The sequence below is a fragment of the Bos taurus genome, chromosome 26 (assembly GCF_002263795.3).
Source record: "Bos taurus isolate L1 Dominette 01449 registration number 42190680 breed Hereford chromosome 26, ARS-UCD2.0, whole genome shotgun sequence".
NCBI classification, from domain to species: domain Eukaryota; kingdom Metazoa; phylum Chordata; class Mammalia; order Artiodactyla; family Bovidae; genus Bos; species Bos taurus.
This window is the reverse complement of record NC_037353.1, coordinates 44232632-44256028: the sequence shown is the minus strand read 5'-3', so window position 1 is coordinate 44256028 and position 23397 is coordinate 44232632. Positions and strand designations below refer to the sequence as shown.

The following is a 23397-nucleotide window of genomic DNA, read 5'->3' as shown; positions in this document are numbered from 1 at the left end:
GTCCACGTCTGTGCAGTTGTTGGGAGTTTGGCAAGACCGCCTGGTGTGCAGTGGAGAAAAAAGTCCACTGACTCACACGGAGGCGGGACCGCTTGTGGGCTGCCTCCTGCTTCCTGCCGTGGCCTCTGTGCCTGGGCCCGCGTGCTGGGCGGCACCCTCTCCGCCCACCCCCTGTCTTGGTTGGTCAGACGGGCGGTCCGAGGGTGCCAAGCCGGTCCCAGAAACAACTCGCAGGCCTCCGTCCAGGTCGGTGTGCTGGGGTCTTCTGAGACAACAGCATCTTCCTCTAGGAAAACGGCGTGCAGACTTCTAGTCCCCAGGACTGGTTTCTCTGCTCCCAGCTTTGAGGATAAAGAGATGCAGGCGGTGCTAGTTGGCACCCATAATCCTCTGAGCCTGAAGGGACCCTTGTCTAATCGTATCTGTGCATCTGGGGGTAAAAGGAGGCCCCAGGGAGGCGAGGCCCTTTGCCCAGGGTCACACAGTGAGCCGGCTGCCCCTCCCCGGACTCTGTCACCAGCCCTGGCCCTTCCCCCCTTGGCACCTTCCCCAGCAGGCCTGCAGCTGCTCCTGCACGTTGGCAGGATGGAGCTCTCCTCTCCTGCTGGCTTCCTCCTGCCTCCCCGGCGCCTCCCCGTGCCTCTCCTGTTGTGGCAGGCGCTTCCCATTGCCTCCAGTGACGCGGCACATTCCTCCGGGGCCTGGGGTGCTGTGCTCTCTTCCCAGGGGAGCTTCCCACAATTGCTAATCCTGGCCAGGCCCTCTGAGCGGCTAGAGGAGCCCTGCGCAGGCCAGGCGGGTGCTTGCACCCGCGTTCTGGTGGCGGGACTGCGGGCAAGCCGTCGAGCCTGTCTCTTGAGTCCGCTTGCTCACCTACTTGGTGAAGACACGAAGGGCATCTCAGGACTTGTTGCTGCAGGGGGCTGTGGGCACGGCCTTTGCTGCTGCTGTTTCCGTGGGTCCTCCCCTCCCAAGCCTCAGGAAGGCCATCATCCTTGAGGTCTTGTGGTCATCCTGCCAGGCGAGCTGACCGGAGACCCGTGATTGCCATTTTACAGACGGGGCGATGGAGGCTCTGGGGAAAGGTGATGGGGATGGCTTTATGGCAGGCTAGGTATAGAGCTCAGCCAGAACCCAGCAGCCTGGCACTCACCCACCCTCTCCCAGGTACAGCCCTGCTCCCTGCCTTCCTCTCTTCAGAGACTGTGGGCTCATGGCTTCTGGCCATGCAGGCCTCAGGGCAGCCATGCCCATCCGTCGGTCTCATGCTTGGGAGTTTCCCACAGAGGCTTCCAGTGCTTCCATATTTTTGCTTCTTGGAAGCTTTGATGCCCCCGGTCCCCCCAGAAAGAGGGTCTTCTCAGGAGGCAGGAAGAGTGCACCGTTTGGCCCTGCAGAGGCAAGCGGATTTTTCAGTATCCGAAGGAGAACCAAGAAGGCAGGAGTCCAGGGGAGGCAGCCGCTCACGGGCACGTTCCGTGCGTTTCCTGTTGACGCTGCTTTACCCACGCCCACTTCCTCTCCAGCCCTCGTCCCCACCCCGATACCCTGCCGGCTGAGTGGTGGCCGAGTCCAGCTACCAGCATGCTCTGTTGTTGGCCTCCCTGGTGGTCTGGGCGCTGGCGGGGAGCCCTGATCCCAGCACAGTGCCATCGGAGTCTGAAAGCTCCTCCTCCGTGTCTTTCTGGAAGCCTGAGACCCACGCTTCCTTGGCTCATCCCGGGTCTGCCCCTCGACGCCCGCAGCCTGGTGCCCGGGTTCTGCTGTGCCCGCTGGGACACCAGGCAGGTGCCCTTGGTCCACTGCCGTGTGCCCAGGCACACACTCATCCTCTCGTAGCTGGCTCGGGGCTCAGGACGCAGTCCCTGGTGGGCTCTCAGCTGGCCACCTTCCCTTCCTTCTCTGGCCTGCTCACCTGAAGGGGCACCCACCCTGTTGACTACCCCCGGCCTCAAAACGGACAAATCGGCATCCAGCTTGAGGCTCTGAAACACTGGGCTGTCAGGGGTGGGGTTAGGATCAGGAGAAATGGCCGAGGCTCAGGGGAGCTGGGGCAGCTGCTTGGAGGGGGCAGCCGGCTGTGGCTTTCCGCCAGCCATTCATTCCCGTTACCAGGGCTCCGAGTCCCCATTTAAGATAATAAAGTCGAGTCTCTCGGGAAAATGGACATTAAATGAGATGGTATTTCAAAGGTGCTTGGTAGAGCGCCCGGGCCCGGCCAGGTGCTCAGCAAATGCTGGCCCGAGGCCTGGCCCCTTCGCCCCTTGCCAGCCTCGGCCTGTCCCAGCTGGACTCCTCAGAAGCCAGGCTGGTCTCCTCCTGCTCTGGTGGAGCCTGATGCCGGCCAGGAGGGAGACCATGTCACCCTGTCACAGTCCCTGGGGCTGGTTCCCAGGGCCCGGGGCACCTTGGAGCCCACGGACAGAGCCTCACCTTAGACCCGGAGAGAACCGTGTCTGTGCCTTGGCTCTTTGGTTCTGTGCTCATTATAGGCCCCCCTCCTGCGGTTGGGAAGAGACATGGGCTGTTCTCCCCAGTACCTGTTTCCTGCCTCTTATAACCATAGGAGTCACCCCTATGACAATTCAGAAAGAAGTCAGGTTCACTTGAAGGGAGTGGGCGCAGACTGATCTCCCCGAAACAGGAGGGGACGTGGGGGAAAGGGCTGCAGAGAGTGGCCGTGGCCCACCTGGGCTGGAGGGCAGGGGTGTGAGTCCCCATAAACCCCTGTGTCCATGGTGAGCCAAACCTCGTGCCTTCAGCCCTGGGCCCGGTGTCCCAAAGGCCCTGGGCCTGTAGCAGAAGGACTGAGGGAGGAGCTGGAGGTGGTGGCATGTCAGTGGGAGAGCCCCGGGCTGGGGCAGCTGTGAGTCCTCGGAGTCCTTCTCCAAATGGCTAGCCGGAGGATGTGTGTGCTTCTTCGCCTCGCCTGTCAGGTGCTGAAGATCTGGGGACGATGTTTGAATCCCATTTCGGGGGCCAGAGCAGATTTAGGTCGTCTGCCTGGAAGCCGAAGCAGGAATCATTCTTTGAGGTGCTTAGTGGACGCCTCAGAGTAAGAAAGCCAAGCGTCCAGAACAGGGAGAGGTGTCGTGCTTCCCTAGGGCAGCATGTCCCAGCTCCAGCCGCATCACCTCTGGGACTTGATCGTTCTCTCATGGAGGGAAGGGGGCTGTCCTGCTCTGGAGAAGCTCTGTCTCTGCCCCACAGGTGCCCGCGGTTTCCCCGCTCCCCTCGCTCCGGTTGTGACGGTCACCTGGAGGTGACATTTTTCAGGTGAGGCTGCCGACCACAGTGGAAGAAAAGACCTTGACCTCCCAGATGGCTGCAGCCCCGGGGGCCATGGTACATGTTCTGGCCGCGGCTGGGAAATCTGATCCTCTGAACTGGGCAGTGGCAGAGGAGAGGTACCTTCCCGGTGCCCACTCGGTTCAGGTGCCCTGCAGGGTGGGTGCATCTGGGTGGCGGGCGTCTGGTTACTGGAAGGCGCAGGCCTGCGCTCCCCGCCACCCCCGCCCCCAGGATGGTTGTCCACTTTGTTCTCTCCGTCCCCAGGGAGATGGCCCAGGAGCTGTGAAGGACGGTGACCCTGTCTGATGGCTTCTTGGCCCACGTCTCCTGCTGGCTCCTGGGCGATGCTGGGGTCTCTCCGCTCCCCCCGCCCGCCCCCCGATCCCCTCCAGGGAGGCCAGGCAAACGGGCACTTGGCCAGACAGCCGCCCGCAGTGTGCGTCGCTGCTTTTCATCAGAAAAGGCGCCTGAGTCCCCTGCCAAAACCTGAGCCATCTCGCCCATTAATCAGGATTTCAGAATTCTCGGGGAGATCTTAGCAACTGCCTGGCACAAGCCCGACTCGATTTGCCATCACCCGTCTGCCCTCGGAGCCAGCCCGTCCACTGCCGCACCAGGGCCACCCCTGGCCCCGGAACCTGTGTCAGGGGCCAAGACTGATCTCTCAGCAGGGCCTGAGGAGCCTCTGGGTTAGAATTAATGTTACTTGTATGCTAATTCTCAGTGTTCCTTTTTTTTTTTTTTTTAAACTTGAAAGAGAAAAAGGAAGCCAGACAGGTGTCCCAGATATCCCCAGATATCTCCAGGTTGAGGCCTGGAGAGGTGAGGCTACCCAGTCCATGTGCGTGGAGGCCTCTGGGAGCCTGGGGCTGGCCCAGCCGCCTCTTCCTGCACTGAGGGCTCCGCTTGGCTCCTTGCAAGGCCACCCTGGGGCTCCCCTGGTAAGACCAGGCCTCCTCCTTGTTCTGGGACTGCCCCTGAGGGCTGACTTCTGCACGCAGCCCCTCCCCCCCGCCAACAGCTGCTTTCCTTTTCATTCAGGCAAGAGTGTGAGGGGCCGGCCCCATGGGTTCTGGAAACGGTGGGAGCCACCCTCGCCCTCCTGGGGACGGAAGCTCCGGGCACGTTGGGTCCTCAGCTGAGGGGCTGCACACTCCACGCCCTCTGTCTCCCTTTCCCTCAACCAGAGGCAGCTCTGGCTAGAAAGGCCAGCCAGATTGCCCTCCTCGGCACCCCCCCAACCCCACCATTCCCATCACCACTGCCTGCCCTCTCAGGTCACCTTCTCAGGCCTCGGGGGTCTCTTCAGGTGCCCCCTCCCACCCCCACCCCCATCTGGGAAACTGCACCTCCTCCGAGTATCCCTGGGAGGTCGCTCCTGGCCTCCATCTGTGCCAAAAACCTCTGAGTAGGGCCTCTCAGAGACGTTCCCGGGGGGGAGGACCTTGCTCAGCCGCCCGGATACCCGGGTAATTTGGAGAAGGGTTGCTGAATGCCACGCAGGTCAGCTGGAATTAACGTGCATTTCGTTGAGCGAACAGACTTGCCACCCACATCTTCCTCCACTGCTGGGCTGTGGAAGGGGGATGGAGGGGGGCAGGGAGGACCCCCTGCCCCACTTCTGGGGGTTCTGATCTTGCCCTCGTGGAGCCAGAGCTCCCTGGTTTGCTGGCAGAGCTTCTGAGGGGGTGGTGTTGGGCACTTGTCGTGTGTGGTCAGTGGTTGCAGTGCTGGCTGTCCCCGGGGGCCCCCCGCTCTACCAGCCCCGCAGCTCTGCAGGCTGGCCTTCATCGTCACTGCTTTCGGCCGAAACAGGCCTGGGGGCAGAGAGGCCAGGCCTCAGATAAACAGCTAGGAGGTGATTAAACCCGGGTCCCTTCTTCCCCTGACGATGACTGTCTCCATGGTCAGTGATCCCAGGCCGGCCAGCTTGCAGGCATGGGGGGTGAATTTACCCCCAAGCAGAGCTGTGCAAGCTGTAGGCCGGCCCAGTCCCACCCACACCAGGTTCGAGCCATCTTCCTGAGCAGATTGGGTTGGCTGGTGGGGGGGGCCCCCCTCCGGTACGTACAGGGAATGCTGGAAGGTTCCAGAGACCCCAGGGGCCAGGCTCTTCTGAGGGCTGGTGCCCAGGTGGGCCCTATTCCTTCCAGAGGCCCTCTGCCCCTGAGGATGGGGTGATGTTCTGAAGTGGACCCATCCTCGCAGACTGCCAGCCACGCCCGGAAGAGCCCAGCATTCACAGTCAAGCCTTGTCTTCCCAGCAGCCTGGGAGGGACTCTGCTTTTAATTAGCTTAGTTTGGGAATGGCAGCTCTCAAGCCCTGGGAGGCGAATGCAGCCGCCTCGCTTTTGGAACCTGCTGCCAATGGACACAGTTGTAGCTGCAGGAATGAAAACGAGGAAGACAAAGGCCCATGGGCTTGCGTTTTTAATTGGCACCCCCCTTCACGGCCCCGCGCCCGCCCACCAGCCCTCCCGGGGCTCTGTTTGGGCGGCCTGGCCTGGCCTTCGAGTGATGGAGCCTTTCACAGCTTCAGACTGGTTTAAATGGCCCCGTGTGGGTTCCTGCAGCCCTCGCTGAAAGAGCATGGCACGATCGCCACGCTGATAAACCCTGGGAAATTGATCGGCCACCTGCAGGCAGTGAATAGCGATCACCACCAGGAGCCCCGCAAGGCGGCTGGGCCGCCTATGGCCCCAGGGTCCTGCTGTAGAGAAAGGATATTTCTAAAGCTGCAATTATTTCCACCCCCCCCCGAATCACTTGGAAGTTGCTCTCTTGTTTTGAGCTGGGAGAGTGGGGCGCTAGGTTCTGTGCTTCTCTGTTAACCCGAGTGCTTGACCGCTGGTGGCTCCTCTCCCTCTCGACGAAGCACAGCTTTCTTTCTCATCAGCCATCAAGGAAGGGACTTTTTTGTCTGTGTTTTGTGCGTGTCTTTCTGTCGTTTTTCTTTCTCTGAGATCATCTCAAGCTAACAGTGAGGGAAAAAAAGGCATATGTGAGCGATTCCGCCTCGACAGGTCCCACAATACCTTCAGGAATGTCCATTTTTCTTGCTTTCACGAAAACACTATGAGGTCTCACTTCGAGGGGACAATGGTGGAGATTAAAGCGGGAGGCAGCGGGAGGGCAAAGGGAAAAGTAGAAAGGCAGTTGGGCCGCCGCTGGGGAACTTTGTGCTGCAGTTGAGGGGGTTTATTCTGGATCCCCCCGACCCTGCCGGGACAGTTTGGAGGTGGGGGGCAGAATTCTTAGCTCTTATTTAGTTTTGCAGTGAGGCCCCCGTTTTAAGTGCAAAAGAGAAAGAAAGTCACCCTGGTCCCAGGTTTCTGTGAGCATACGTTGTGTGTGTTTCTGTGGGGCTGCCAATCTACAGGGCTTCGGGGCCTGTGTCCCCTTGGGGGCATGGTGACCACAGGGCGTTGGTCTGGTGGCTGTCATGCAGTGGGGCAGGCCCGCGAGCCTCTGTTGGGCTGCCAGGGGGGCCCCCACCCCAGGCCAGTTCTCCTGCAGAGAGGACGTGCCAGGCTTTAGGAGGTGGCATCTAGGGCCGTCTGGGCTCTGCCGGGCAGTGCTTCTGTCAAGGCAGAATCTCTCTGCCCCCTCCAGCTGCCCTCGAAGCTGGCCTGCTTTTGCCTCAATGGCCAGGAGTGGCGTTGGCACGAGGGGGGACCCGTCCCCGTGCGTTTGTCCACATTTGCGGTTCTGGCTCTCACCCCTTCTCGTCTGGAGCCCCAGCCTCGTTAGTGCCCCTGGCCTGCTTGCCTGGCAGATTGCGAATGAGCCCAGGCAGGGTCAGTGTCCTCGACACGGAGAAGAATGACCACCCTGTGCCCTGAGCCCACCCAGCACCACCCCTGGCTGCAGCTGTCATGACCTGCTGGTAGGACCCGCCGAGCTCGTTTTCCCTCCTGGTGTGCAGGGCGCTGTGTGTATGCACTGAGCACGTTGCACACGCGTGAGCAGCCTGAGGCACCCCATCACTGGGTGACCTCAGCAGGCTTCTTGGGCCTTTGTTTCTTCCTCTGTGCCCTGGGAGCCCTGACACTTGCCTGCTAGGGGTTCTGGAGAAACGTGTACAAGGCAGGCGCCCAGGTCAGGGGCATACGTTATCAGCTGCCTTTTTGGTAATATGTATCCCAGGTGGCGCTCGTGGTAAAGAATCCACCTGCCAATGCAGGAGACCAAGGAGATGCAGGTTCGATCCCTGGGTCGGGACGATCCCCTGGAGAAGGAAATGGCAACCCACTCCTGTATTCTTGCCTGGAAAATCCCATGGACAGAGGAGCCTGGTGGGCTACAGTCCATGGGGTCTCAAAGAGTCGGACACACGCTTTGGTAATAAGACCCGCCCATCTGCTTGAAAGACAGAGGGTGGAGAAGGGGCCCTCTTCCTGGGTCCACAGGGCAGGGACTCAGCCTGCTGGTAGCCAGCCAGCCCCAGGGCTGCTATTCTTTGAAGTCCCTGGGGGCGTCTCCCGTGGGGATTTGAGAACCTCCTCTCCCAAGGCTCCCCTTTCTGAGAGAACTCGGGCTTCAGCTGATGACCCACAGCGTCTGGCAGCTCCTTTTGGCAGTAGCCACTTGCAGATGGAAAGTTAGGGACTTCCCCGTGGGTTCTGTGCTTTTTCCAAGTCATCAGACACTTTTACAAGAGAGAAGTAGGCTCATTTCCTGACTTGGGCTCAGCCGATGATGATCTTAAGCTCAAGGCTGGGGCCCAGACCCGGAAGCTGAGGTCTCCTTTGCCCCTCTCTCCCATCTGACTCTGGGCCTGGCCCCACGTGGGGTCAGCCGGGGCATACCCTCCCTCTCGCCCCTGGCAGGTACCTGGAGGGCACCTCACCTCCCATCCGGGCTCCGTCACAGCTCACCTCAGCTGTCTAGACCAGGACAGACGCAGAGAGGTTCAAGTCCCGTTGACTCCACGATCATCAGTCATTGCTGGCATTGTAGCAGCTTGGAGGGATTGCAAGATTGCGGAGCTGTGTGTGTCTGTGTGTGCGGTGTGCGCACACATACACATGCATGAATTTATATCTAAAGGGGAGAAGCGAGCGGGGGCCAAGCTGGGACCCTCGAAAGACGCTGGGTGCCGTGTGCACCCAGGCGTTGTCTCTGGGCACCGACTGGTTCCTCCTGTTTGTCTTGCTCGGTGCTGCCAGCATTTCCCCTGACGCATCATTCATCACCCGGGGCTGACTCCAGGGAAGAGTAACGTGCTTGCGGCCTTTGCCCTTCTCTCCCATCTGGCTCTGGGCCTGGCCCCACGTGGGGTCAGCCTGGGCATACCCTCCCTCTCGCCCCTGGTGGGGCTGCTGCCCCAGTGGCGTCTGCCCCGTGGAGACCCCAGTCCTTTCCCGCTGCCTCTCCTTCCTGCACTCAGGCCTGTGGTCCCAGAGTCAGATGCTGGGGTTCAGATCGTCCCCACTTGCTCCCTGGGTGGCCTTGGCAATTCCCGAGCCTCCAGGGCGGTTGAACCCCCGTCTGCACGTAGGGGTTTGTGCAGTGGGACAGTCCCAGGAAGCTCAGGGAGCAGGCTTAGTGGACATTCGTCCTGCATTCATCAGAGGCTACACAGCTGCTCGGACATGAGAATGCACCCCCAGAGATGCCCTGACTTTGTTGCTGGGACAAGGCAGGATTCCAGGGACGACGGGTGGAATTTACGGTAGCTCAGCCTCGTGGGTCGGCTTTCTTTATGTGAAGGAACATCTGGATTGGAGAGTGATTTAGGGCTGCTCCAAGCCCTGCACATTCCTTGGGGGGCCATCCCGGAGCCCTCGTGGTCATAAGGGTCTTCGGCTGTCGTGGTTGAGAATCTTTACCAAGTAGTAGGTGAGACTTGCCAGGGATGCCTGTGGGGTAGAAATCGGGGTGGGTTTCCACCGCCGATTCAGGCATTTCTGGTGGCCGTGAGGTGCAGGGGTGATGGATAAGGGTACAGACAGAGCTGGGGCTGAACCTGGCCCAGCACGGGTCCCCTGGATCTCTCCGCCTGTGCATGGAGGTGCTGGCCGAGCCGCCTCTCGGGGATAGATGCTGAGACGATGGAGCGAGAGGTTCACCCTGCGGGGCCAGGGCGTTCCCCTCAGGTGTGTTCACTTGGACATCGAGGGCCTCGAGATGCTTTGAAATGCCTGTGCTGAGTTTGCATGTCTCATCCAACAATGAAACAGTAATTAACAAAAGGGAAAAAATAGAAAAGGAAGAAAATAAGCCCATGGGGAAATTCACAGTTGTATTGAGGTGTGTCCCTGGGAAAAGCAAAGAGACGGGGACCCGCCCTGGCCAGCCCTTCCCTAGCCTACGGTCTGGCCTCTAAGGGGGGAGTGCGTTCTGTGGGTTCACTGAGGCCCCAAGCTGGGTCTTCCGCACGGTTGGCGTTGGGCTCCCAAGGGGGTGAGACTGCAGCTCAGCCTGGGGCACTGGGCAGAGCTGGGCTTCCAGGGCTCCTGGCCGTGTGCTGGGCTCCCATCCTGGTGCCCAGGCCCCACCGACATGCTGGCCCTGCCCTGCTGCAGTGACGGATATGACTGGAGAGACGTGACTTACACGGGTGGGAGGACAGGCCATCCCAGGAAAGGTACCTGGTGGGCAAGAGCCCGGGGTGAGTCTCCCCCCGACCCTTCCCATAACTAAGCGTCCTGTCTGCCTGTGAGACAAAGCTCCCAGGACAGGCGGTCCTCTGGTGGGGCTTGGGAGCACCAGGGGCCCACACAGCGTTCCTGCCACTAAGCCCGGGCTCTGTGGGAAGGGGCGGCCGGGCCCACAGAGGCGGAATGTGCCCAGGAATGTCCTGCTGTGCCTGCTGCCAGCGGGCATGTCCGTGGCCACCTGCCCTGCGCCGGGCACGCTGGGACACGCTGGCTGAGCCCCGCTGGCCGCCGCCTGCCCTCACCCCCGTGGGCCCCAGTACCCGGGACGGGCCAGTTTGGCCTTGCGTTTCCCAGCACGCCTGGGAGCTCTGCACTCACGGATCACTTCCAGGCCGGATGGAGGCAGGTGAACAGCTGTCCATCTCCTGCCCCTGCCTGAACCCCGGGGCCAGGGCCAGCCCTCTGCCCCACCCCCGTCCTGGTGTACCTGGGCACCGCAAAGAGGTGTCGGGGGGTCCCACTGAGCCAGGCCCTGTGGTGATCTCGCTTGAGCCCCGTCACCGCCCCACATGAGCAGCTGTATTTCTCCATTTTGCAAACTGGGAAGAGCAACTCAGGTTGCACAAGGAGGCCCCCAGGGAACGGCAGTCATCGTGGCCAAGGCGGGAATCCACCACACGTGGGTGACCCTTCTGAGCCCTCCATTCGGCCTCCGCCCTTGTTCCTGTGCAGGCATTGGGGACACAGCGAGCAGACTTGTTCCCTGGCCGAGCCCCCCAAAACGCTGCCTGCCAGCCCGTGGGTCGGGGGGTGCTTTGTGGTGGGGGGGAGGGTGTGTTAGCTGGGAGGTGAGGGGAGAGAGAGGTTTCTCCAGCGGGGCGATCCTGACTGAGGTGGGGGCACCCCCGGGAGAGCTTAGCACACCCAGTTGGCCTGAATGGGCAGCGCAGGGACAGCCAGGTTCATGTAGGACCAATGCCTCTTTCATTGTGGACACGGGCCAAGGACCTCCCCAGGACACACCCGGTGTGCGACAGGCTGGAGCCGGGTGTCCACACCCCTCGGGGGCGTCCTGGACGCCACACAGGCCTTGGGGCTTGCCCGTCGTCTCCTTCCTTCTGCAGGCTGGCACTGCACCCAGAGCCTGTGTTCGATGCCCCGGGTGGGGCTCAGCATCCCTCATAGGCATGGTGCCTCCAGGGGTGGAGGATTGCCCTTGAACCCTGACCTTAGACCTGGTCACAGAGCAAGGGAGTGGGTGTTGTGGCTTGTGACATGGCCAGCTCTGTGGCCCGTGAGGTGCCCCTCTGGGTTTGGCTGGGGAGCCCCCACCTGATGCTGTTAGAAGCAAAGGCAATCAGACACTGTCTCCTGGCCTTCTGGGACCTCTTCCCAGCAGCCCTGCTGTGCCCGGCTCAGGGACGTGGGCAGGCCAGGGTGCCAAGTGGATGGTCTGGTCAGTGGGGACAAACCCCCTCCCTGGGGGCCTGCAGCCACCCCATTTCCTGAGCCTGCCCTCTCAGCCTGGCGACCCATGGGCACTGAGTGCGCGGCAAATGAATGGTGGTGTCTGGGACCAGCTGGGGTCCTGGCTTCCTGGAGTTGAGGGGTGTTGGGACAACCCTAAGGTGGTCAGCGTAGGCTCTCCTGGCCTCAGGTTTGCCTGGAGTTCAGCCTGATGGTAGCAGGTTTCATTTGGACTTTCCAATATTTGGCCTTGCAGACATGGGGCGTGCATTTTGTTTTCCTCCGCGGCCCTCTGGCCTGGGCCCGCTAGCTGGGAGTCAGTGCCGTGTGGCTGTTGCCGTGAAGTCCAGCCTTCCTCCAGGGCCGTTGGTGTCAGTGCAGACACCGCCGGAGCCCATGGTGTGGGATGGATCCTGGCTATGCAGGTGGCCCCTGGACCCTGCTCAGACACTGTCCTTCCTGAAGTCGGGGGCCAGGGGCCTGGAGCTGCAGAGCTTGGAAGAGGGGCGGAACCAAACCAGAGAGGTTGGGAGTGTGAGCCCAGGGCATCCTCTGGGGGTCCTTCCAGCGGGAGGGGGGCGCTTGGTCCAGTCTGTAGAGGGCATGGGGGTGGCTCGCTTCTGGAGTTCTCCACGCCAAGGCCTGTTGGAGCAGAGAAACCGGCCAGTTGTGTTTCTGCAGGGTTTGCCTGCCTTTCTTTATGATTTATGTTTTATCGTTGAGGAGGAGATCTCGAAGAGCGCCTCCCCTCTCCCCCACCAAACAGAAAGGAAATCCAGCCGAATCAGACACTTTGAACTTAATCTGTGCTTCTCATCTCTTTGCCAGGTGTGGATATACGATGACAGGTGGCGAGGGGGTGGGGGGTTCCATGTTCACACGCGTCGCAGCTCTGGACCCCTGGCCTACACGTCCATCCTCGGCATGTGTCCTAACCCTCCCTGGGGACCCAGGCTCTCGTGGGCCCCGGGGGGCTGCTGCCCTCAGACCACTTCTGATAGACAAGCAGCTTCCTTCCCGCCCCAGGCAGGGCTGGGCAGCCGCTCTGAATGGCCGGCACTGGCCCACTTGGACAAGGCTGGCACAGGCTAAGAGACGGGCCTTGTCCGGGGAAAGCTGGGTTTGGGGCACAAAGCTGCCCCAGCCACGGCCTGGGGTCACCCACAAAGCCGGGCAGTGTTCTCCCACAGAGTGAGAGGAGCCCCCCGGGCCAGGCCCCCTCCAGGCGGGCGGGGAGCCCTGCAAACCTCTAGAACAACGAGATATTTTCCAAAGGGTTCCCCCGGCCTGCGTCTGTGAGCGCGCCTACCAGCCCCGGGCAAAGGCCCGCATGGCTGACCGCCCACATGCAGATGGCTGGCACATGTGTGGGCCATTTGCCACTCAAGGGGCGGCCTTCCCGATGTGTTCCCGTCTTGTGCTTGTGAGAGACTCAGATTTAATTTGGTGATTATTAAGTGTAGGAACCCTGTAGGGGTTTTTTTGTTTTGTTTTTTTTTTTCATCTGCACAAAGTACTGTTTTTTGGTAATGCATAAGCCTTATTCCTGCCAATAAGAGAGAGGAAAGTCGAAAAGAACTTTGGTGGAGAAACGTTAAAATGATTTAAGATGGAGATTGTTGCAGCCGTGGAGAGGGTCTTTTTTTTTTGAAAATCAGAGTGACCACTTCAGTAAGATTTGTTTTGGCCTGTGAGTCATCCTTTTTCTTCATTCCTAATTTAGAGTGTCCCTTCCTCTATAATATAAGCACACACATATTTTATTTTTTGATGGTATTTTCACATGTTCAGAAATTAAAACAATACACAAGGGAAGTCTCGCTCCCATCCCCCGTGGCCTCAGGTTAACTCCTTGTTTGTTTCTTGTGATCCTTCCAGAATTCCTTTATGCAAGTACCAGCAAATAATAATGTTCTTGTTTCATTCTCCTTTCTTGTACGGAAGACGGCAGGCTGACATCTAGCCTTCTGCACCTCGCTGTTGTAAATCATAGACCCTGGAAGAGTTTCTGAGCCACAGCCCAGCTGTTGGCTGCCTTTTTCCAGCACAGGAGGGTCTGTTGTGCGGCTCTGCCCCACTTTCTTTTTCCCAGACCCCGGCTGTGGACCCCCGGGGCCGCATGCATCTTTCTCAGCGTTGCTCGGGCCCTTACAGGCGTGTGCAGGTGTATCCTCTGTGGGCACACTCCACGTGCACGCTCCTCGTCCGGGAGCCTGTTGCCCAGGTGACGCCCAGGGGGCCACGCTCCCCGATGATGCTGCAGGTGGTCCATTTATCCACCGCCGCCCCAGCAGATCCTGCTCACACGTGGGTTTTGCCAACCAGAGAGGTGAAAACATGGTTCCTCCGTGTCATTTTAGTTTGCATTTTTCTGGTCAGTTGAACATCTTATAGTTAAAGGTCACTCGTGTGTTCTGCACTGTATTCATGCGCCCTTAAAAGAAAATGGAGCTGTTGCTCTGTTTCTTGATTGTACAGTAGCATGTTATTCGCTTCAGGCATGTCTGACTCTTGGCAAGCCCATGGACTGTAGCCCACCAGGCTCCTCTGTCCATGGGCTTCTCCAGGCATGAATACTGGAGTGGGTTGCCATTTCCTTGTCCATGGGATCTTCCCAACCCAGGGACTGAACCTGGGTTTCCTGCATTGCAGGCAGATACTTCACCTTCTGAGCCACCAGGGAAAGCTCCAAGTGTCCATTAGAGAGGTTGGTTTTGCATGTGCTGCTGCTGCTAAGTCACTTCAGTCGTGTCTGACTCTCTGTGACCCCATAGACGACAGCCCACCAGGCTCCCCCATTCCTGGGATTCTCAAGGCAAGAATACTGGAGTGGGTTGCCATTTCCTTCTCCAATGCATGAAAATGAAACGTGAAAGTGACGTCGTTCAGTCATGTCCGACTCGTAGTGACCCCACGGACTGCAGCCCACCAGGCTCCTCCACGCATGGGATTTTCTAGGCAAGAGTACTGGAGTGGGGTGCCATTGCCTTCTCCGTTTGCATGTGCTGTGAACTGCAAATGTTTGTTTCTGATTTGTTCTTTGTCTTTTGACATTCTTTAACAGCTTTATTGGGATATAATTCACATTATACAGTTCACCCATTTATAGCAAACAACCTTAGTGGTTTTTTGTGTGCTCACAGAACTGTGCAGCCCTCACCACAGTTGGTGTTAGAACAGCTTCCTCACTCCCCCCAAAGAAGCCTCACACCCACTGGCAGTCGATGTTCACCCTCAGCCACCCACTAATCTGCTTTCTGCTCTTCCTGGATCTGCCTGTTGTGGGTCTTTCATATAAATGGGATCATACAATAATGCCATTTCTCGTTGACCGGCTTCTTTCCCCAAGCAACGTGGTGACTTCAAAGTTCATTCCTGCTGGAGCGTGTGTCAGTGCTTCATTCCTTTTTATGACTGAAAAATACTCCTACCACATTTTATTTATGCAGCTGCTAGTTGACGGGACATTGGGGCGGTTTCCTCTTTTTGGATGTTATGAGCAATACTGCTGTGAACACTGACGGGCGCGTTTTTGTACGGGCATGTGTCTTCATTTCTCTTGGCTGTGTACCTGGGGTGCAACTGCTGTGTCCTGTAACTCTGTGCTTCAACATTTTCAGAAGCTGTCAGTCTCTGTCCAAAGCGCGTACACAGTCTTACATTCCCACCAGTGCCTTTGGTGTTTTTTGACATGTATACATTTTTATCAAATTTGTTATTTCTTCTATGGATCTGAATTTTGGGTTTTAGAAAGGGCTTTCTATCCCAAGACTATAAAAGAATTCTCCTGTATTTCCTTTTAGTGTTTTTATGGTTTTATGTTGCAATATTAGGTCTGTGTGGAGTTCATCCTGTATATAGTCTGAATATGGAGCCAGCCTTTTTTTCTCTTTTTTAATATGTCTACTCATTGGTCTCAATATCCGCTATTGAAAATTCCATCTTTTCCTCTCTGCTTTGAGATTCCATCTTTATGACATGCTAACCAGTCCATTCTAAAAGAAGGACTGATGCTAAAGCTCAAACTCCAGTACTTTGGCCACCTCATGCGAAGAGTTGACTCATTGGAAAAGACCCTGATGCTGGGAGGGATTGGGGGCAGGAGGAGAAGGGGACGACAGAGGATGAGATGGCTGGATGGCATCGCCGACTCGATGGACATGAGTCTGAGTGAACTCCGGGAGTTGGTGATGGACAGGGAGGCCTGGCGGAGAAGGCAATGGCACCCCACTCCAGTACTCTTGCCTGGAAAATCCCACGGACAGAGGAGCCTGGTAGGCTGCAGTCCATGGGGTCGCTAAGAGTCGGACACGACTCAGCGACTTAACTTTTCACTTTCATGCATTGGAGAAGGAAATGGCAACCCACTCCAGTATTCTTGCCTGGAGAATCCCAGGGATGGGGGAGCCTGGTGGGCTGCCGTCTGTGGGGTCGCACAGAGTCGGACACGACTGAAGTGACTTAGCAGCAGCAGGGAGGCCTGGCGTGCTGCGATTCATGGGGTTGCAGGGAGTCGGACACGACTGAGCAACTGAACTGAACTGAACCTGGGGCTATTTCAGAAGATTCTCTATTGCATTAGTCTCTGTGTCCTCGCGCAGTAATATACTGCTAATTATTGAGGCTCTGCAGCAAGTTTTAGCATCTGGTAGGACTAGTCTCAGGGTTTCCCTGGTAGCTCAGCTGGTAAAGAATCCACCTGCAATGCAGGAGAGACCTCAGTTGAATCCCTGGGTCAGGAAGATCCCCTGGAGAAGGGAAAGGCTACCCACTCCAGTATTCTGGCCTGGAGAATCCCATGGACAGAGAAGCCTGGCGGGCTACAGTCCATGGGGTTGCAAAGAGTGGGGACACCACTGAGTAATTAAGCACAGCACAGGACTCGGCTGTCCTCATTGTTCTTCACGGAAGCTTCCTGATCATTCTCACCTGTTCATTTTTCAGTTAAAAACTCGAGAATCTGCTTACTCTGAGATTGGAGGTGGGGGTCGAGGACTGCTGTTGACATTGCAGGTTGAGATTGTGTTAGATTTATGAAATAACTTGGGGAGAATTCACACCTTTTTGAGGTCGAGTCTTCTGTCCACAAGACAGGATGTCTATTTGTTCAAGTCCACTGTTACGTTCTATGAAGTTTTCTTCTATTTCTCTTGCCAATTCTTGCATTCTTATTCCTAGGGATTTTTACCTTTTGTGTAACTGGCAGGTCTTGCGGAATTCTGAAAGCAAGTTTTGGTTAAAAAGGGCAGTGGGTTTGACCATCTGTATTATAGATTCTCTTCCCAAAGCCGAGCCCCCTGACCCCTTGGCCATACAGTGCTGACCCCTGATGCCTTGGTCATGCAGTACTGTCCACAGAGAGCCATGCCCCCTCCCTCAGCCTGAACACAGCGCAGTGGGCGGAGGAGGGACCGGGGAGATCAAGGTTTGCCAAGTGCCTCCTTGGCTTCCTACGTGGTCTCAATGTAATGAACCCTCCAGACAATTCTGTGACTGTTCTGTGCTGTGCCACCTGGGGTCTCTTCACTTCTCCCAGCCTCAGTCCACCTAATCTGCAGGTGAGGCTGCTAGGCTGATTGGTAATCTGTTCATTTTCCCAGAAAGCCTCGCCTTTCTCTGGAAGCCAATATCAGAACTGGTGGGACTGGTCTCACCTAATTGTTGTTCACAGAGGCTTCCTGATTATTCTCACCTGTTTTAATTTTCAGTTTAAAAACTTGAGAACCAGCCTCTCTTGAGATGGGAGGGGGCAGACATGGAGCTCCTGGAGCGGGGCTGAGCTGGCCCGGCGCTCCGCACTCACGTCACCCTGTGGGTTGGTGTGGCCACGGGGGCCCGGGGGCCCACCATCTGCTCTGGACTTTGGCCCCACCTTCAGTGCCCCTGCGTCCCGGGCAGAGGCCGCCCCTGGAGTCCCCGAGCGTCCCCGCCACACATTGGCCTTGGCCCGCCGCCCCCCCCACCCCCCCCACCCCCCCCCCCCCGCCAGCGTCCTGTGTGCTTTGGAAAGATCTCTTGACTTTTGTCAGGCGAAGAATCTTCTCCACACCAAGCTGAGAGCGAAGTGGTTTCACAAGTCCTGTCCTGAGTGTGTGCTGGCCGGAACACACACCGCAGAATGCTTCATTTCCCATTTGTGAGCTGCTTGGCGTCAGCGTCCGCACCTCTGTGCAGGCAGGCCATCTGCGCCCCCGCCCCAGGGACCTGGTGTAGAAACAGCCTTCACCACAGTGTAGCCTGGGTGTGGGGTGCTCCTGTGTGGGCTCCAGACCCTACAGGGCCGGCTACCGCTCAGAGGACATGACCTCCGGTTTGCGCGAACGCACAAGCTGAGCTCCCGGGGGCCAACCCTGCGGGTCCTTCCTTCCTATCCCACCAGGCTGCTCTCACACCTTCCATGACCCGGCCCCCAAGCCAGGCGGTGGAGTGCGGGTCAAGGCCATGGGGGCCCAGCAGGGTCCACTGGGCTCAGCCTGGCTCCTGCAGGGACGATGCAGACTGGGCTCTAGCGGACGAAGAAGAGCCTGCAGGGCTTGGTTGCTCAGGAGACGTTTCTTGACCTCTGGAGAGGGAAGCCCGGGAAATGACCCAGGAAGTCAGGGCTTCCCAGTAACTGCCAGGGCCGTCCGTGCACCCTCACAGATAGTCCCTGCCCATCCCCGGCTGCCTGATTCTAGAGCCCGTGGTCTGGGAAGAACTTTTGAGTGTCCAGGGCTGAATCCACGGTGCTCCCCGGGGCCTCCCTTTCTGGGCTGCATGGCCGGCGTTTCCCATATTCCCGAGGGCAAGGGAGCAGTCCGGGCTCGAGGAGGCTGCCTCTCACGGGGGTCCCGTAGGTGAGTGTGACAGGGACAGATCAGGCCCAATGAGCAGGAAGTGGTGCTGGGCTCTGCGTCCTGAGCCCGGAGATGAGAAGCCAGGAGTGAGGGGCCGGCTGTGCCCACTGCCCCAGGCCACCTCCAGCCATACCTACAGCTCTGACCCGGGGCAGCCCCACCACCTGACCCGTCGTTGGGCTCCCAGGCTTCCTGTAAGCGACAGTCCAGCCTTCATGCAAAATTCAGATTTACCAAAGATGGATTAAAGATAGGCCCCAGTAAGCCAGTGTCTTTTTTTTTTTTGTCTTATCTGAGATAATTAAAAACAAAAACACAGCACCACCCCAGGAAACCGCACGCCTCACACCGCCTCGGTTTTCACTATGCCAGCCTCCAGCATAAACGAGACTTAGAAAATTTCCAGGCCGCTAGCCATCCTCACGGCCTGGTGTTTTCCCGACACTTGGAGATTCTGCTCTGGAGAAGGCGTCTGTTTGGGGAGGAAATGCCCGGACTCTGCCAGCACCCGAGCCCAGCAGCTCCAGCAGAGGGGCCCCCGAAGCTCCAGGAACCCCGGCCGGGTGGGGACCTGGTCTGGCCAAACTGACTAGCTGGTTGGGCTTGTTGGGATGCCCCTGTTTTTGAGGCGGTTCCCTCAAGATCAGTCACACAAAGCGATCTAGGAAATTAGATGACCAGAAGCTGGCATCAGGAAAAAGCAAACGTGCCAGGCTGGAAGGCTGGTGCGGAAGAGGGGAGTTGGGCGCTGTCACCCTGCTGTCTGAGCAGGGGGAAGTGCCTGTGTGCCTTGGGGGACCCGGGTCCCGTCCCAGCACAGCGCAGAGAGGACATTTCACCCGGGCCCGGGGGTGAGGACGCGGGCTGACCCGAAGACAGGGCCCCTCCCTGCGGCCGCTCCTCCCCGGCGGTCCCGACCCATGGACCTCACGGGCTGCCTTCGCGCGTTCCTGTTCGGAAGGAACAGCACTGTGGGTGAGCCGTGGAGAGCAGAGCGCTTTCACCTCCCGTCTGAGGTCGGTTCCATGGAAGCGGGGCTGGAGTGCAGAATCTGGTCCCAGAGACCCTGTGGCTCCTGGGAGGAACCTGTAGGAAGTGCAGGAAGCAGCCAGGCCAGCCACAGCCCAACTCCGGGGAGCACCGTCATGTGACAGAGCACCTGGGGTTGGACCCCCCACCCCCACCCCCGGTCCTGGGCTGCTCCGGGACCCACGTCAGCCCGTCACTGGCCGGGGGTCTGCCTCGGGAGAATGGGCCCAGGGGGGCTGGGGCTGTGCCAGCCAGCACGTCGGCACCAGGGAGCAGGCTTCCATAGTCGAGGGGGATGCCAGGAGCCCCCCTTCGCATCCCTTTTCTTGTAGGACCCTTGCGAAGGCCCAGCAGTCAGGCCGGCAAGGACTGTTACATTTCTGGAGCAAACAAGGCAATTCCAGACTCAGGTCCGGGTTCTCTGACCCCATCCGCTGCTCCTCCCTGGGGCCATGTGTACCGTACTCCTGAGGCCTTCCTGGTTCCAGGGGTTCAAGGGCAAGTTGGGGCCCAAGAAACCAGGAGTGAGGAAAACAGTCGGTCCTCCTCAGGGCACTGTCTGCCTCAGGCCACGGCGCCCCCTTGGCCCACCTTGCCCTTGGGCCCGCACTGCCGCAGGCTGGCACAGGGATCCCTGGCCCCTGGGGGCAGGATGGAGCTCACAGCCTGCTGCTAGGCAGGGGCGGGGACGGAGGCGTGCACAGGGAGACGGGGCTGAGTCTGTTGAGTTCGGGTGAGTCTCCCAAGGCGGGGTTTGGTTTTCAGCTGGTAGCTCAAGGCAGAGTTGTCCTGAGCTGGTGAGGGGCTATGAGCTCTTCGCCCCTTGGCAGGGTGGGCACTTGGGGCTGGGTGTGGCTGCAAGTGCCAGGGGGTGCTCTCCCCCACCCAGGTCTGGTGGGCCTCTGCCTGGAGTTCCCAGGGGGATCCCAGCAAAGATCCGCACAGGAGAAGGGGGCCCTTGCTCCTGACTGCAGAGCCTTGGGAAGATTGGATAGGTGTGTGGGCTGCGACACAGCTGGATAGACCCTGCGATATGGCAGGTCTGATGGAAGCAGCTGGACTTTCAGGGCCCTACTCCAAAGTCACTCCAGACTCTCGGGCTGGGGTGCTGACGAGTATCTCCAGCCTCTAGCCTGAGGCCACATGGATGGTCCTCTCTGAGTTCTGTTACCTGGGCAGGCCTGTGCCCAAGTAGGCGGCCCAGCCCTGGGGCTAGGGCTGGGTTTCAAGAGAACAGAGTTTGGCGTAGGGGGACTGTCTGTCCCCCAGCAACCACTTCACGCTGGAATGATGTGTTCACATGGTGCTTTGAACTTGTCCTCAGCTTTGCCGCTTTCCCCAGAGGGGCGCCCAGGCCTCTGGCAGGCCCGTGTAGCATTCTCCCGTGGGTGCTGAGATCTCGGGGAGTGTGAGCTGCCAGGAGAGGCGGGGTGGGACCCGGGCCCCAGAGCCTGGCAGGCGCAGCGCCACACCCTGGATGTTGGCATAGGACAGGCTCTTCTGGCTTGGAACCTGGGCGGGACACACAACTGCCCCATTGTGACAGCCACATTCCTCCCCGGCAGGTGGGCCTTGCCACCGGCTGGGACACTCTGCAGAGGGGTCTTGGTTTTCACCGTGGCTGCAACAGCTGAGTTTTGAGTCAACAGTGTTTTCAAGGTGACACTGGCTTTGTGGCCAAGGAGGAGGTGCCTTTGAGGACTTTCAGAGGGTGGGGTCAGGGGCATCCCGGGGTTTGCTGTGACAACAGTCACCAACCAAACCTTGCAGCTTCTTGTCCTGCCTCAAAGCAGAAACGACCCAGTTATTCCAGACAGCCAGAACGGGCAGGGGAGGGGGCTGGTTGGGGGGGCCCCCCTCGTTGGTTGGGGGGGCCATGGCCCAGAGGTGGGAGGGTCTTGTCTGAAGTTGTCAGGCCTGTGTGTGGCAGAACCTAGGACTGTAACGGCAGCCTCTCTGACTTCAGTCCTCTCCCGGGCACACTTAAGGCAGAAGCCACATCTCAGAAAGGCCCCAGCAAACCGGGGTCCCCGGCACCCTGCTGCTGGTGTGGCCGCTGCATAATACGATTCGTGCCCAGACGTGCCGTCACAGCTGCCGTGAAGGCAGGCGCCCCCCACACACACCGTCGTCAGCACCTGGGGTCAGGCTGCTTGGCAGGCAGGATGCTCGGGAGGAGTTCCGGAAGACCGCGTTCTCGTGGCACAGCTCCCAGGAAGCAGGGAGGCCCGCTCAGGTCCTGCACATGGAGGGGAGCATTGTGGCCGTTCCCCCAGGGCTGCAAGCCCCAGGATCTCAGCCTCACTGTGGCCCATTCGCAGCACACCGGGCTCGCACCGGACGCCACTGTCTGTAACTGGACTCACATGACTGTGCACAGCCACTCCTTCCTCTCCGCCACGACTACAGGGCGAGAGACCGTCTGGCCGTGCAGGGGTTTAGATCTGGCTTCCTGGGGCCTCCCTCCTAGGCCTCCCTGCTGAGCCTGGGGTTTGATGCCCCTGCCTGGGCTGGGCCATCTTTCCTCCCTTCTGCCCCCCACCCAGTTCTCCTCTTGTCCCGGCTCAGGTCTGGGCCTGTCCAGAGGGTGACCGGGAGGTGGAGAGGCCTCAAGGGCCTCCCAGCTGGGGCTTATCCCTACCCAGGTTTGCGTTCTGACCCTGGGGACATGAAGGATCTCGGGGGCCATTTTGCATGAGGAGCTGTCTCCCAGCAGCAGAGCAAACGTGCCCAATGAGGACTTGGGCCCTCTGAGCCCTATGCAACCCAGCAGGGGCTCCGCGCCCCTAGGCTGGCTCCTGCCACAGTCAGGGCCAGCATCGCAGGTCTAATGGGTAGCCTGGCTCTTCTCTCCTCAATCCCCCCAGTACCCTCCACCCCCCAGCCTGCCTTCCTCAGTTAATCAAAAGATTCCAGGACAAGCAGACCCACGAGAACGGGTTCCTCCACGGTGCAGGCAGGAACAGGGAAAGTGCGCACGGCGGGCCCCGCCTCCTCCCTCCAGAGAGAGCGCCTTTTCCATTTGCCCAGATGCTTCAGCAGCTTGTGCGCCATGAGCCAGTGGTCGTCTTCATTCCAAAGCGACACATAAACACTGCCGTCAGCAAATGGACCAGGGCCCTCGGGGACGGGCCCGTGGCCTCGGCGTCGGTGGGCAGGCAGTGCTGCCCGCGTTCCCACCTCCCAAAGCCCGGATCCCCCCAGCTGCTGCCTCCAATGCGCTTCCCTTTCTGTCTCGTCCCTGGGAAGGGGCTGGGCTGCCTCTGTCCTGCCCGGGCCTCGCGCTCAGCCGTGGAAGCAGGCATGTAGCTGGACCCACTTGTGCGCAGTGCCGGCTGCCCCCTCTTGTGAGTGCGTGGGGTCACGTCCAGGCTGTGGCTGCTGCCGGTGGGCCCTAGGCTGCCTCCTCCAGGCCGGCCACATTCACAGAGGCAGGGCTTGGCAGGCGCGGAGCCCTTGGCTCTTGCTGGGGCCTCAGATGGGACAGGTAGGGACCTCCTCTCACAGAGGAGGCCACCGAGGCCTAAGTGTGGCTGGGGGTGGGGGGTCTGCCCGCGGCCCCCAGCTGTGAGCCCTGCCCCGCCCCCAGCGGGGCTGACACCCACCACCCGAGGGCCCGGGAGCCCAGGGCCCGTGTGGGACTGTGCACCATGCGAACATCAAGCCCACCCTCCCCCGCCCACGTCCCGTCCCTGCCACGGCGAGAAGGTGGTGTGGGCCCCCGCGTCCGCTCTGAGCGCCAGCGCAGCCTGGCAGCTTCTCCCTTTACATCAGTGGGCCCGCTCCTGCTGTGTTCTTGCAACGGCTCAAGAGCCTCCCTCTGCCCGAAAAGACATGCTTTACGGAACCAGCATCATGGGGAATGATGCTGGGTCACTCCCTTCTTTCCACTGTAACGGTGTGACGAGGCACATTTATGTTGCTGCGTCCGAACTGTTTTCTTGCGGTAAAAATCCTAGAGGTGAACCTGCCACTTCTGTTTTGCAGGAAGGTTGTGCGTGAAGGCCTCTGAGCCTGCCCCCAGCTCCCTCCCTACTGCACCACCACCACCCCCAGTCCCCCCAGAACTGGATGTTAGGAAGTTTGTGCTCTTTGCCAGTTTGTAGACAAATAACTGCATTTTGAGGCTTCCCTGGTGGCTCAGACGGTAAAGCATCTGCCTACAATGCGGG

General features: G+C 59.3%; 1 protein-coding gene across 3 annotated transcripts in view; it reads left to right on the top strand.

Moving 5' to 3' along the window:
- The window catches only part of FAM53B (family with sequence similarity 53 member B), a 113683-nt gene that overhangs the window by 85835 nt on the left and 4451 nt on the right, over nt 1-23397 (top strand). The gene's annotated exons all lie outside the window — the stretch shown is intronic.